Raw genomic sequence first — 14,461 nt, 5'->3', positions numbered from 1 at the left:
GCTCTCCCAGATAGCAGTTGCTAAGATGATGCCATTCAGGTTTAATATTTGATCATAATGGTGTTACTGTTTATTTGGCTTATTTTATTTGATATTTTTACAACATATTAGTTTAATTCCTTATTATGGATGGTTTATTCATATACTTGTTTATTGTGAATATTTTAAATTGATGTATATCTTTTGCCATGTGCTAGGATTCTGAATAGATTATGGATACATACCAGTGTAGTAAATGATTATGATAGTAATATTTTTAATGGTTCCTAACAATATGAGTGTGGAGGAGAAAGGAAGAGGATGTATTTTTTATTTTTATTATTATTGGGTTTGTTTGTTTGAGACAGAGATCACTGGAAATTGTAACCTCCTGGCATTTAGTTCTTTGTTGTTTGAAACTCTTCTGTGCCAATAAAATATATATTATTTTATTCATCTAGTGTAGCACATATGCAAATGTTGTTTACTGCAAGTTTATATCCAATTTAAGTGGGGGTTTTTTGTTTTTGTTTTGGGGAAGCATGTTTTTTTTATGCATGCAAGCCTGGATTTTCATGAAGTAAAGAACCCAAAGGGCAGAGAATTATCATTCATATTCAGAACATAGCAAAGATTAAGAAATGGGATATGCAGTAAATTAAATAAGTAAGATAAATGACACTAATATAGGCAGGTGGTTTATAGGGCTGATTATTGTGAAGGAGGATTTTCACTCGACATGTAGAGGAAGATGTATGTCAAATAGGTTCAACTGCCTTGCCTCTTTTCCTCCTCTAAGTTCCATATTATTGGTTGCTGCTGTTTTCTGACAACCTGGAGATAAATAAAAGAAAGTTGTCTTACTAATGTTAGTAAGCCCAAATATCACTATTCTGCAACATTTGCTGCTATTCCTCTACTACAACAAGCATAAAATTGGTTTGAAAAGGAACATATTTTTCTCAGAGTTTTCAATCTCAACAAATGAAATGTTGTAAATACTTCATCTTTTTAGTCAAATAACCTGATAATTTTAGCTCAATTATTATCTTGTTTCACAAACAAGGAAATCTAGAAACTAAGACTGCTCCTTTAATACAGGGGTCCCCAACCGCCGGTCCGCGGACCGGTGCCGGGCCAGGAACAAGCCTTACCGGGCCGCTGGTTGCTGGGCGCCGCCATCTTTTTGGTAAAAAGCGCTTCCGGTGAGCTTTTCCGGGTAGAAAGCTCACCGGGCGCTTTTGTCATAAAAGATGGCGGCGCAGCGCTCGTGAGCTTTTCCGGGTAGAAAGCCATTTCTACCCGAAAAAGCTCACCGAAGCGCTGGCGCTACCATCTTTTTGACGAACAGCGCTTCGGTGACGTCACCGGAAGCGCCTTGTCATAAAAGATGGCGGCGCCCAGTTGACGCCGTACCGGCACGCGGCGCCCAGCTGATGCCGGAACCGGGCCGCGGCATCGAAAAGGTTGGGGATCCCTGCTTTAATAGATATGCCTCCATGTTGTTGATCTTTTTATATTATCACATACAAACACAAAGGCTAAGGAGATGCTTCCTAGAAGGAAGCTGTTCTCAAGCAACTAGATAAGATTCTGAACATTAAAACTTGCAAGTAAAATAAGACTAAATGACAAGAATAATTTATGGTCTATTTTGTTCTAGAGGTTAAGTTACCAGGCTAAAAACAAGACGATAGTTCCAGTTTCACTCAACCCATCCCACCTTACAAGGAAAAATAGGAGGAAGAAGTTTGTCACCCTATTTATAAAAATAATAAAGATGAAAAATAAATAAGTTATACAACCGATGCCAGGCATTTCTTTTTAACGATCTGCTTTTTCCTATAGTTTCCATTCAGTTTAATAAAAAAGAATTTAATCTGAAAATTCTTACAAAGAAGGAACTGTTGACAATGGATAGAATGTGGTTCTTTTACACATATTTGGTTAGGAAATGGGCCAGTGGTGAGGGGCTTTGTAAATGTCTTTAATGGCTTTTTCAGGAAATTTTCAAATAGCTTCCATTCTCACAACTGCATTCCCATCATCCAAAAGTATCCTAATCTTACTTCAAAATAAATTTATGGCCACATCTGCTAAAGCATCATCAATCTAATTTTTCAGCATTTTGGTTTTTATAAACAAATAATGGGAGGCTTGGCTTTGAACTTCAATATAGCAGCCTAAATTCAAAGGGAAAACTTTTGGTTGTGCCTGTAGCTAAACAGTGGGGGTGAGAAAATGATGGTGATTTACAGCCAATAACAGAGATTTTATGAAGAAATAATGATCTATTTTTCTCTCCACTTGCCCTAAATATAAACTGCAGCAATTGCACTGGCTATCAGTTAATGTCTGGCCTCAATTCAAAAGACCCTAAGTGTCCTGGGTATGGTATATTTTAGCCGTAGCTTCTCTCTTCTATGCTGACCTCAGCCTCTTCTTACCCTTCCAGCCTCTTTTGAAAATTAGCAAGGGTTGTCACGTACAACTTTAGAGAATTCATTGCCCTGAGAAATGCAATCATGATTCTGCTTGTTTTCTTCATTTTTTTATTCCACAAATCTGTCAACTTCCATTCATTTGAGGCTGACATGTTCACGTGGCTACTCATGAACCGCTGCCATCCATATCATTCATGGTCATGCAAATTAATTTATCATTTTAGGGAATCAGAGTGCTCAAACTCTGAGAGCTTTCCTTAAGGACATTTTACTTTTATGCCCAGTTCATAACAATCATTTGTTGGAAGAAATATCCATCTGGTTCAGTTCCAAGATGGGAGAAAGACACTGGAAACATGAAGGCTGATTGGAAAGATGGTTTAATGATGAACAGAACCACCAACATTTAGGGTTCTGGTGCAGCTGACTAAATGGAGTTGAGAGTGGGTAGTTTTTATACCTTCTTTGGCCTTTGTATTTGAGCTTACTGTTCCTGTGCAAGAACATGTCCTTTAATATTCTATTGGCTGTTGTCAGATTTCTATGGGGTCATGTGGGGGTTATATAGGGGTCATAGCTGGCTCTATAGGCAAAATATGAAATGCAAATCCTAGGCACTTCTCTGAGCTAATCTGAGCTCCCAGGGATGAAGTTTGGACTGCTGTGGGATGGTGCAAAGAAGGGGTTTGTGTTCTAAAACAGTGGTCCCCAACCTTTTTGTACCAGGGACCGGTTTCAAGCAGAAACATTTTTTCAAGGACCGGGGCGGGGAGAGAATCGAGTTTGGTAGTTTGCTTGCAGACGTTTCATTACCTGACTAGGTAACATCTGATGTTGTTACCTAGTCGGGTAATAAACGCTGCCAGCAAACCACCAAGTTCAGGGAGCGCCTCGGCCCTGCCTCCCTCAGCCCCATCCCTCAGGTGTCTCCCTCCCTCCCTCCCTCAGGTGTCTGCCTCGTTCCTCTCTCAGTCACTCTATCGCTCCTCCAGCAGCCCAAGAAGCCAGGGGTGGCTTTCCTGTCGCCACAGCTTCCCGAGCGCCCGTTTCACCCCACCGCCCGCCCGCCCGCTCGCGTTCAATCCACAGTGCTCCGTTCTACCTGCCTGCCTGCCTGCCTTCTTCGTTTCGGAGCAGCTTCGGCTGATAAAAAGAGGCGAATAGTTATTATTCTCAGCCGAAGCTGCTCCCAAACAACCAGACAGGCAGGCAGGCAGAACGGAGCACTGTGGATTGAACTGCTGAGCGGCGGGCGGGCGGTGGTGAACGGGCGCCGGGAAGCTGCGGCGACAGGAAAAGCCACCCCCCAGCTTCTTTGAAACAGTTTCTTCCTGGGCTGGTGGAGGAGCGAGAAAGCGACTGAGAGAGCTGAGCCAGAGAGCAGGACAGGCTTCGTTGCTTCCTCCCTCCCTTCTTTCATTTGTGTCCTTGATCCCGATCCCAGCAGCATTCACCGAAGGCGAAGAAAGCCGCCATTTTTTTTTTTTTTTTTCTTTGCGGCCCGGTACAGAGTGCTCCACGGCCCGGTACCGGTCCGCGGCCCGGTGGTTGGGGACCCCTGTTCTAAAAGACTGTTGGACAACTCCTATTGTGGCTTAATAGCTTTAATCCTGTTTTGGACCTTGAGTGAGGGGCCGCTTGTAATCCTTACCATTCTGCCTTTGTTTCAGAATATCCTGTCTTGAATGGATTACCAAATTTACATTTCTAAAAGCTGCCTCCTCAGTTTCTACTTGGGGGCAGGGAGACATGTTTCTCCATTTGTCATTTAGGGAAATGTAATAGCCCACCTTTTTAAATATTCCTCAAAATATTTCATTCTTCTAGGAGAGGGGGGCTTCCCACATATTCATCATTACTGAAGGTGTTTTTTGACCCAACATGTTAGTCCTTCCCCCAAAATAACAAATTTCTAGAACAGCTTACACTAATATGTAGCACCGTTTCTAATTCTCACGGTTGCTATCCAGCTTAGTGGAGAGGAATAGTTCAAGTACCACCACATCCAAACTGCTGCTTTGGATTTTTCTTGCATTTTTTTTTAACTCTGAACAGGATATATAGCAAGCGGAAATGAGTAGCGGTTAATCAGCAAGTCCGATTTAGAATTTTTTATTTAACCAGTATAATTGTTTCCTGCTGTATCACTGCCAAAACAGAACTGTCACTCTTTGAAGCTATTTCTTCATTTTTAGTTGCTAGGTTCTCTTTCATTTTTCAGTGTTCTCTAAAACAAATTGCTGATTTAAATAAGTATCTCAAACAGAATTTCAACTTATCTTGTCAGATATAGTTTATCACATGTTTCTGCTTAATGTCATGTCTATTGCCGACAGTCTTGCCCTTTCAAATTCATTAAGTCAGACATAAGGCCTTTACCTTTTTATTTGCTTCATACCCTTCCAAAGATTCTGTGTTTATTCCAAAGATGTACTTAGCTGAGATCTGCAGGCCACAAAAAGATACTTCATTTCATTGTAATAGAGTCTGAAACCACAGAATCCTGTCTCTGAACCATCTGTATTTGTGCTTCAAGCTGTGAACCAATTCACTGAAATCCTTCTGCAGAAATTAGACACAGCTGAGATTTTTTAATATGAACCAATAAAACATAGACTGGGTTCTCAAACATTTTAATGGTACTTACCTGAAGATAGCCTACCTGATCTTACAGATGTGAATGTGAAGGCTATAACAGACCAAGAAAGGTGAGTTGACCTTTATTCATTTTGGATTGATTCAGAAATGCTATGATTCCTCACAAGGAGATTAGTATCGAACTATTTCAAGCTATTTAGCTCTCATCAGCTAGCTATACCCTTCTGGGAATTGAACCCTTTATTTCTTTCCCAGAAGGGTATGGTTAGCTGACGAGAGCTAAATATCTTGAAATGGATCTATATTAGTCTCCCTTTATTTCTTTGTTGGAAAACGTAAAATTCAACACAGAAATAGTTTGTCGTGAAAGTGACTGCCTGCAAAGGCTCCTGGATTGGGGCTGAAAGGCGAAAGTGGGAGCAGTATGCTCTGTCCCATGATTGGGTAGACCAGGTTGTCCTGATAGACTGGTACCACCAGAAAAAAAAACACACTTAAAAGGAAGGAGTATTTCCATGCTGATCTCAGAACTCATGAAATGCACATAGCCCATTCATTTTTATCCCTTAGAAGGGAAGGGAATTCAGGCCACCCCACTATACATGGACAATACTTAGAAGGGAATAATAATGGTGTAATGGGTTCTCTGTGGCATGAGTATGAGTAGATGGTTGAAAAGCTTAATCCTCTCTGCACAGCTCATTTTAAGATTATCAGCAAGACTATATAGGTTGCCAATCCCCTTTTGTTAATTTGACCCAGTGATGGGCTGCTGGGTGGTCAGCGAGGTTCGGGCAAATCCCTAGCTGTGATCTCTGGCTGGGCCCACCCACCCTTGTGCTATGTTTTCCCTAAATAACTAACTTTTCCCCCTCCAGGTGTGTTCCGTGCCACCCTGCTATATTCACCGGAGCTGCCTGAGTCGATTAGATGCCTGTTTGAACCTGCATTTCAGCCCCAAAGCGGTGCGTGCATGCTCACAATCAGCGAATCCCTTGTCAATGAGAATCCCTCATTGAGAAAAGACCTCAAGCCCATATTGAAATGGGCCTTCAGAACAGGTCCAAAGAAAAGAGGTTCCTGATTGCACCACATATCACTTTTGCATGGATAAATTCAACCTGCACCTTAATGCTTCCCATTCTTACTGAACATGTGGCTGATAAATAGGTCATTGGGGTGGGATCCACCCTGTAAAGACTTTCTTGCTGCCTTTATATCGGTTGGAGATTTGCTCAAACCCTTTTCCTGATGCATACCTTTCCAGCATGCGTTTCATTTTCCTAGTTTGTGGAATCATATGACTGATACAAAAGCACAGCACTCCATAAGTGCTTGTTAGTTTTTAATCAGAATGTGTGAGATGCTTTTGGAGCCTGGTGTCATTTAACAACATCATTTGCTAAATGGAAAAATTGGCTGAAGCAAGGAGGTGCCAAATGAAGAAGAATGACAGTTTTTAAAAGATGGTTACATGGCAGATCTGTTCCTAATAAATAAGCCATGTATCAACTGTAGTGGATATATTTGCACAAACACTGATACATGTACTCCTATATATCACAAGAATTGCCTTGTGAGCAAGGAATATAAATCATCATTTTATGGGCAGTGCACGGGGGAATTACCTCCTGTGATTTAGCCTGCATGTCAATAGGCAAGAAATGTCACTGGGAAATTGTGGTGGATTTTCTCTTGTGCACACTGATATGCATACTCATTCGTTCATTTTTCTCTGTTTACTTGACATTTATTTTTGTTTGTCTCATTCACATAAGTGGAAGCGGACATCTTTCAGGAATATAAGATGAAGCAAAAAAGAGGAATTTACAGCTAAAACATTCATATTTGCGTCAATGGTGTATTTTTACTTTTTTTCTGCCAGGTCCCTCTTCAGTCCTTCCTCTTCCACACAATTGTGTTTTAGTTCACCTTAATATATTACATTTTATTGGCCATAGCAGTAAGGAATTCTTTTGGGCAACAGACACATTTGGAATTTTGAAATAATATAGTGAATGCATTCACAATAGGTTTGCAAGGTGAAAATCGCTTTATCATAAATAGACTTCCATGGTATAGGATGCTCTCAACCACTATTCCTGGTATTTTAAGACACCCAAAAGCATTCCTAAACATAAAAACAACTCTACAAGTTGGTGCTTTGTTTGATCATATGGCAAATGCTTGTTTATTTTTAGTAAAATTATTGGATAGTAAGGAAGCTATCTGGGGGCACCATGATGCAGCCAAGGAAAGATTTAGATCTTCATGGATTCTTTCAAAATCTCTGTGGAAAGGTTACAACTAAGTTACCACATGCTACCATTGAGTGGAAAGATTTCTAGAATTGTATTTGATGACACCCTGTTCCATGTATTCAGTAGATTCTGTGATAGGTAGTCTGTTATCTTCCAGAAGTCTTGAATTACAATTCCCATCAACCCAAATGTGAGGAATTCTGAAAGTTGTACTACAAACAGCCCTTAGAAATAGGATGGAAGTGAATATGGACATCTGAAATAAAAGAAGCACTAGGAAGGAGTCCATATTTATCCATGATCCATGATAGGAGATGAAAAGTGACCTCTCATGTTGTCTGAACAATAATAAGAGAGAGACAGTAAGAGAGAGACTTCCTTCCCCTCTGTTGTCTTCTTTGTTTTCTGCCATGCAGAATTATTCCTCTCTTTTTGTTATAGTAATTTTATTGAATATTATAATAACAACAGTAAAAGAAAGAGTAGAAGGTGCAGAAAAAAGAAAGAGAAAAGAATGTGTTTGTATGTGTGTGTGCTTTTCAAATTCATCACAACAAATTTTAGTAACTTGTTAAATCCTAAAACAGAGTAAATAATATCTCCTTCCCATATCCCATCTCTTATCTATTAACAAATCCATAAAGTATTGATATTGGTAAAGTCCATTAAGGTTTACTAGAGAAAACATAACCTTGATAAAATAAATCAAGTTTAAGTGTTCTTCTTTAATCGTAATCTTGCTTCAGCAAACCTCCTTCTCAGGCAGAAGGAAATCAACAACTAGCAGATGACCTGAATGTGTTTTACTGCAGGTTTGAAAAGAAACTACAGCCACCTATCTCCACAACCCACATCTCAAACACACCAACAACAACCAAGCCTCCTACAACTGGCTCCAATCCATTGGGCTCACAACCTCTGGTGATCACAGAAAAAGAAGTGCAAGATCTATTATACAGACAGAAGCCAAAAAAAGCACCAGGGCCAGACAAGATAACTCCTTCTTGCTTAAAAGTCTCTGCTGACCAATTGGCCCCCATCTTCACCCGAATCTTCAATAGATCACTAGAGATGTGCTATGTTCCTTCCTGCTTCAAATGTTCTACCATCATCCCAGTGTCAAAGAAGCCCTCCATCAAGGAACTGAATGACTACAGACCAGTTGCTCTAACATCCGTAGTTATGAAAATCTTTGAAAGGCTTGTGCTGTCCCACCTGAAAACCATCATGGATCCACTGTTAGATCACATGCAGTTTGCATACCGAGCAAATAGATCGACAGATGATGCTGTTAACATGGCTCTGCATTACATCCTACAACACCTTGAATCTCCAAATACCTACGCAAAGGTCCTCTTTGTAGACTTCAGTTCAGCATTCAATACCATCATTCCAGACACTCTTCTAAGTAAATTAAACCAACTAGCGGTAACTGAACACACTTGTAAGTGGATCATAAGCTTCCTAACGGACAGGAAGCAGCAGGTGAAGCTAGGCAGAATCACATCCGATATCTGTACAATCAGCACATGGGGCTCTCAAGGCTGTGTGCTATCTCTACTTCTCTTCTCCCTATATACCAATGACTGCATCTCAAACATTCCATCTGTTAAAATACTGAAGTTTGCTGATGACACAACAGTGATTGGTCTCATTCGAGACAATGATGAATCTGCATACAGACAGGAGGTTATGCAACTTGCTTCATGGTGTAACCGGAACAATCTGGAACTGAACACACTCAAAACCATAGAAATGGTGGTAGACTTTAGAAGAAACCCTCCCATACTACTACCTATTACAATACTAGACAACACAGTATCCACAGTAGAGACCTTCAAATTTCTAGGTTCTACTATATCACATGACCTAAAATGGACACCCAACATCAAAAACATCATCAAAAAAGCACAACAAAGAATGTTCTTTCTGCGCCAACTCAGAAAGCTCAAACTGCCCAAGGAGCTGATACAGTTCTACAGAGGAATTATTGAGTCTATCATCTGCACCTCTATAACTGTCTGGTTTGGTTCTGCAACCCAACAGGACAGACGCAGACTTTAGAGGATAATTAGGACTGCAGAAAAAACAATTACTGCCCATCTGCCTTCAACTGAGGACCTGTATACTGTACGAGTCAAAAAGAGGGCTGTGAAAATATTTACAGATCCCTCACATCCCGGACATAAACTGTTTCAACTCCTTCCCTCAAAATGACACTATAGAGCACTGCATATCAGAACAACTAGACACAAGAACAGTTTTTTCCCGAAAGCCATCACTCTGCTAAGCAAATAATTCCCTCAACACTGTCCAACTATTTACAAAGTGTGCACTATTACTTTTAATCTTCTCTTCACTCCTTATCACCCATCCCCTCCCACTTGTGATTGTAGGACTGTAACTTTGTTGCTTGTAGCATTACGATTTATATTGACTGTTTCCTAGTATGATTTGATTGTTGATTGTACCCTATGACTATCATTAAGTGTTGTACATTATAATTCTTGATTCTTAACGAATGTACCTTTTCTTTATGTATACTGAGAGTATTTACACCAAGACATATTCCTTGTGTGTCCAATCACACTTGGCCAATAAAGTATTCTATTCTATTCTATTCTATTCTATTCTATTCTATTCTATTCTATTCTATTCTATTCCCTCTAGTTCTTTCTAATGTCTAATTTTCAAAATGTCATCTTAGTATGTTTGAAAACAAAAGTGCTTTCCCATTAGAAGGAATCTTTATAATTAATTCCAAAATATTATTTCAAATTTATCTGTACCCTTCGTCCATTTGTAACTTTTGAAATTCAAAGTTTGAATCACGCTTTTGCTGCTTATTTTCCTCCCAATTTTTTAAAGTTCTTAAACTTATAGTTAAAACTTTGACTGAGGCAAACTCACCCAGTGCTATAAAATTGATAATCTAAAAGTTCCTAAATAGTTGTGAAGCAAATCATTTGCAAAAGTGATTAGAAAAGTAAGTATGTCATTTCAAAGCACTGACTGCAGTTTGAATATCTTGAGGTGTCTTATGAGGAGTAGTTGTCTGGAACAATTGTGGATGATCACATCTCTTCTCCTTGCTCTTCATTCTGCTGCAGCTGTCAACTTTGCTTTTTAATGCCATCTTCCATCCACCATTTCTTCCCTGTAGTCCAAGTATCATTTTGTGGCAGCACTTCAAGATGAGATGTGTTTTTCTTACAAAAGTCTACAACACCAAAAGGTGTTCAGTTTTAACCATCAATTTAATGGGGATGTTATTTTATGATACAGTGCACAGCAGTAGGAATCACTGTGAAATACTAAGGCTACATAATCAGGCAAGGTTTTGAATAAAATTATGTCTGTATGTCAAAAGTGCTATTGATGGAGATTGCATTAAAAACTGCAGAAGCAGAAAGCACAGCCAGATGGCTACATTAAAGCAGAATCACTAGCCTTTGACCTGGCAGAAAAGTATGCTGGCATAACATTGGCTGCCACAAGAACTGAGTTCTATACTGACTCAGCTCTGCTGACCTTATTGTCTGAATGTGGGGCAATTTAAGTGAAGTAATTTGTGGATTCCCCAGACTTCCTGCTGGCAGGAAGACAACCATCTACTATTCTCTTTAGTGTATGAAGAAGTGGGATTGTCCGAGCATAGGAGGTTTGTGGGGTGAGAAGCAGGATGGAAGTTGTAAGCAGGATGTTAGAAGCAACTTCTGTCCTTGGTTAGTGCTTCAAGTGTTTCACCAGCCCTTAAAAATAGTCTCTCTCTCTCCCTCCCTCCCCCACCTCTCTCTCACACACATACACACAAAGATGTGAAGAAAAAAACTGTGGTAACAGGACCAACAACATACAGGGGGCAGAAATCATCCCTCATTCCTGATTTAAACAGACCTTCCTTGAAATACAGGGTTCGCATCTGCTGTTGAACTGATTCAGCACTCTTTCAAAAAGTACTAAATCTGTGGATTTATAAGGAGTCCACAAAAGACCTGACAAGCCCTTTGAAAACCACTGATGAGGCATTATGTGGGCAGATGCTTCTGCAGTTACTATTGCTTGTAGAAGCAATTACCCTCCTCACCTCTGTCCTGCTAATGAAGTTTTGCCCAGTCTTAATTGTTTGTACTCATGGATAATTCTAACAGGTTGTGCAGGGAAATGTCATTATAAATTAGTACATTTTCAATCAATGAAAATAAAGCTGAAAGAGACCTTGGAAGTCTTCTAGTCAAAACCTCTTGCTCAAGCAGGAGATCCTGTAGAACTTGAGACAAGTGGCTGTTCAATCTCTTAAAAACCTCCACTGAGAAACACTTACAACTTCTGAAAGCTATTCCACCGGTTAATGTTCTCACTGTTAGGAAGTTTCCTCTTAATTCCAGGTTGCTTCTCTCCTTGGTTAGTTTCCATCCATCATTTCCTGTCTTGCCCTCTGGTGCTTTGGAAAATAAGTTGACAACCCCCCCCCCTTCTTTGTGGCAGCCCCTCAAATACTGGAATAATGCTATCATGTCACTCTTGTCTTTCTTTTCTCTAGGCTAGCCATGCCCAGTTCCTACAACTATTCTTCATATGTTTTAGTCTCCTGGACTTTAATCATCCGAGTTGCTCTTCTCTGCACTTTTTCCAAAGACTCAACTTTTCAGAAAGCACAAGACACAAAGCATGTATTTTTAGAAAGTCCCATTTGTTCATTGGGTACAATTAATTAGCCACATCAGAGACTTGATTTTGGGTGCAACCGAAAGGTACTTTTAGTTAATTAATTTGTTATTAAGGTGAGCTTTCATTGCTTGGGATGCCTAATAGTGCTTGTAAGTATTTCTTGCATCAGTGCCAACATAATTTGGCTGGTTTTAGTAACTACTGTCAGGATTCCGGCAGTTACTCCAATTAAATCATGAGCCTCAAGCCACACTCCCAAAACTAAAAAAGATTTAATTAACATTCTACCCCCCCCCCCCGGTATTAACCTGGGTGTAGCCAACTCTGTGATACGTAATTCACTGTCACCTTTGATCCTGCTTCCCCATCCCCACCCCTCTGTGTGTATCATCCAATGAAAAACATCCATAGCCAAGTCATCAGTCATGCTCTCCAATTAGATTTTTGTGTGGCAGAAGCTTCAGTCATCTAATCAGTCTTTGAAGAAAATATGAATGGAATGTACTTTTGATTCCACACTGCTGCCTGCTCTTTGAAACTCCCCCCCTTCTTTCTGTTGTCAACTATAAAATGTGTATACAAAATGTTTTATGAGTTGACAACTATGCAATTTGATTTAGGGAAAAGAGTGTGTTTGCTGTACCACAGTAGCAGAAAAATATTTTCCAGTGGTCCTGGGTTTGAAAAGTCTTCATTCGCTAACACACCTTAATGCTAGGAAAGATGTGAATTTCAGAAAACATATCACATATCACCAAATAGAATTTATCAGGTACATCTCTAGATTAAGGTAAGCAAACCAACTGGAATAGTTTGTCCCAAATGATGTAATGTTTAATGTTTTTTTAAATAAACTTGAAAAAGCATAACTTTATAAATAAGATAATTATTTTAACAATCTAAAAACTAAAATATGCATGATTCCATGAATGGAAATACTGCTCAAAAGTATCTTATCTCTTCTTTTTCTCCTTTTTTCACAATCACAGTTTCTAAATGGGCAGCATTCAACCCAAGAGAGAAAATGCAAGATAAGGCTACAGCTTGTCACTGCTTTCATTTTTCCGAAATACTTTTGGGGCCAAATGTTTTAAGGCTTCATTGGCATAACTATAGTCTAGATTTGATAACAGCTCAAAGCTTTATAAGTTTCTCTTTTAGATTTAAACACCCTGGAAGGTCATCCAAGAAAGAACTGCATGAGGAAACCTACAGGTGAAATTCACCCATTTCAGTTTTCTGTTTCTGAGAACTGAGATAAAAATTTATCTGATTTATGTCAGCTTTAGAAAAAAGACATATTTTCCTCAAATTGTTTCTTTTCTGTCCATAATACCTGCACTGATTTTGTGTTCATTTAGATTGTAGAGAAGGCCAAAAGTTTGTCAAGTTACTAACTTAGATAAAAATTCACAATCACACAATACCAAATGTTTATGGCTAATAGAGAGAAAGCAATGGAGACTGGCTTTTGTATATCTCTTAAAATCTATGGACTTTCTTCCTTCCTTCTTTCCTATGAGGAAGCACTGATTGGCAAACAGATATAAATTCCGCATAAGAACAATTTGTACTTGTCTATTTTATCATTATTTTAAAAAATCAGTCTCTGCAACAAAACAGCAGGAAAGCAAAAACAGTCTTATGTGAGACCAAAGGATATAATCCAAAAAGGACAAGATTCCACTGGATGCTCTAAGCATAATTAATAAAAAGTCTCAAAATAACTTTTAATCAAACTTGCACAGAGATTCCCCGTTATCAGAATTTCATCTCTTTGAAGAAACCCATTTGGAGCAAAGGGCTCTCCAGCTTACTGTAAGAACGTAATAGCCTTTATTTTATGCAATTTTTAAATAAAAAAGTAATACAAGTATTAAAGTTTAAGTAGAACTCACCGAGGGCTGAATGTGGTCTCACTGATAACAGAATTATATTTCACAGTCAAGGAAGCAAAACCTAGGATCTAATTAAGACACCAGTTCAGATAAAATAAGTCAAAGGAGAAAAGCACTAGCCTAATAATTATGGCTCTAACTGTAAAAGATTCTAAGTAGGAGTAATAATTGACCCCTAACTGTTAATTGCATACAGTTTGGGAAAACATGATAAGATGCCCTATATCTTTATGTCTATCCATCTCTATCTCTATATTTATATCCACATTTTATCTGCTGGCAAACACCCAATTTGGTGAACTTCCAAATATCTGATCACACATATGTGTTCATAATTTCAAATTTCTGTGCTTATACAATTCAAAAAAGTTACTTGTGTTGTGTGTGCTTTGAAAATGATCCATAAGTCCTTCAGACTGCATGGGAGTGTGAGCACACCATCTCTTTACAGCATAGTTCTGAACTGCCCTGGTGAATGGCTAGCTGGTTGGTTGATTGGCTAGCAAAATGTTGTTGAAGAGGCTATTTTGTGTGTGTATCAGTTATGCATTTAATTACAGTTTTAAGCAATCATTATCTTAAGTGTTGAAATGGTTGGAAGAAGAGGAAA

At 39.1% G+C, this 14,461-nt stretch overlaps 1 long non-coding RNA gene across 2 annotated transcripts in view; it reads right to left on the bottom strand.

Moving 5' to 3' along the window:
* Positions 1 to 444: 444 nt before the first annotated feature.
* LOC148133116 (uncharacterized) overlaps positions 445 to 14,461 on the bottom strand; it is a 165,388-nt gene continuing 151,371 nt past the window's right edge. For both annotated transcript variants that reach the window (XR_015747087.1, XR_015747086.1), the window contains 2 exons: positions 4,803 to 4,868; positions 445 to 813 (listed from right to left, as the gene is read on the bottom strand). This is a non-coding gene — a long non-coding RNA (uncharacterized LOC148133116). The remainder of the gene's footprint in view (positions 814 to 4,802; positions 4,869 to 14,461) is intronic.

Source organism: Notechis scutatus, chromosome 1 (genome assembly GCF_049901735.1).
Source record: "Notechis scutatus isolate UNSWTSFEM ecotype Mainland chromosome 1, rNotScu1.2, whole genome shotgun sequence".
Classification (NCBI taxonomy): Eukaryota; Metazoa; Chordata; class Lepidosauria; order Squamata; family Elapidae; genus Notechis; species Notechis scutatus.
Note: the sequence above shows the minus strand (reverse complement) of the source record. Positions and strands in the feature narration are given on the sequence as shown.